This window comes from Papio anubis, chromosome 12 (genome assembly GCF_008728515.1).
Source record: "Papio anubis isolate 15944 chromosome 12, Panubis1.0, whole genome shotgun sequence".
NCBI classification, from domain to species: domain Eukaryota; kingdom Metazoa; phylum Chordata; class Mammalia; order Primates; family Cercopithecidae; genus Papio; species Papio anubis.
This window is the reverse complement of record NC_044987.1, coordinates 29,410,314-29,411,638: the sequence shown is the minus strand read 5'-3', so window position 1 is coordinate 29,411,638 and position 1,325 is coordinate 29,410,314.

Below are 1,325 nucleotides of genomic sequence, written 5' to 3'. Positions count from 1 at the left end.
TGTCAAGGTGGCTCCTGAGGCATCACAGGTGTGTGAAAGTAAAGTTGCCTAACTCAGTTTGGTTAACACTCTGGGGGAAAAAAAGACATATATGCTTGGACTCCTAGTTTTGCTAAGATTTATCACAGCAGAAAGTGGTTAACAGTCTCATATGAAAAATGAAATGTAGCTCATTCACACTGCCAAATTCCTCTCCTGTTCTACATAATATTTGATGGTGGTGTGATTTCCAATTATTTCCTTGATTCATTTTGAAATAATAAATACTATAATCTACTCTCATGTCTTCTTTCCTCAGTTTTGCATAGTAGCTTAATTCTCTTATGTGTAAGTTGATCAGAATTTCCTGGGTGCAATTTATTCCACCTTTTCTCACCTCTGATTATCCCCTTTTTCCCCAATGCCTTATTGTCTTAAAAATACATACCACAAAATTGACCATCTTAACATTTTTAAATGTAGTATTTGATGCTAAATCCATTCATAATGTCATATAACAGTCACCCCCGTTTTCCTGCAGAATTCCTCTTTATCTGGCAAAGCTCAAATTCTGTATCATTAAATAATAACTCCCCATTTCCTCCTCCCCACAGTCCCTGGCCGTCACCCTTCTACTTTCTGTCTCTATGAATTTGAATACCCTAGGTACCTCATGTAAGGGAAATCATACCGTATGAGTTTTCTATTGCTGCCTTATTTCACATAGCATAATGCCAAGGTTCATTCATATTGTAACAAACGTCAGAACTTCCTTCTCTTTTAAGGCTGAATAAAATTCCGTTATGTTTATATACCACATTTTGCTTATTCATTCATCAGTTATTGGATAGTTCCACATTTTAGATATTGTGAACAATGCTGCTATAAATGTGGGTGTATAAATATATCTTTGAGACCCTGCTTTCAATTACTTTAGTTATGTACCTATAGGTGGAATTTCTGGAGCATATGGTAACTCTGCTTCTAATTTTATGAGGCACTACCATACAGGTTTCCATGATGGCTGTACCATTTGAAATTCTCACCAACAGAGCACAGGATTCCAATTGTTCTACATCCCTGAAAACCCTTGTTATTTTCTGTTTGTTGGGGGTTTTCTTTGATGAGAGTCATTCAAATGGGTATGAGGCAGTATCCCACTATAGTTTTCAGTAACATCTTGTTTCATCCTGTTGTTGGGGGTAAGTCGCAGTCAGTTTTCTTCATCAGCCAAGTATAGATATTTCATGAGCCATAAAACTCGAAAATCCAGTTAGCTTCCTCCATTTCCACTCACCCACCATTTTCATTGAAATTATATTCACTATTAGAAAAAGACACCATTC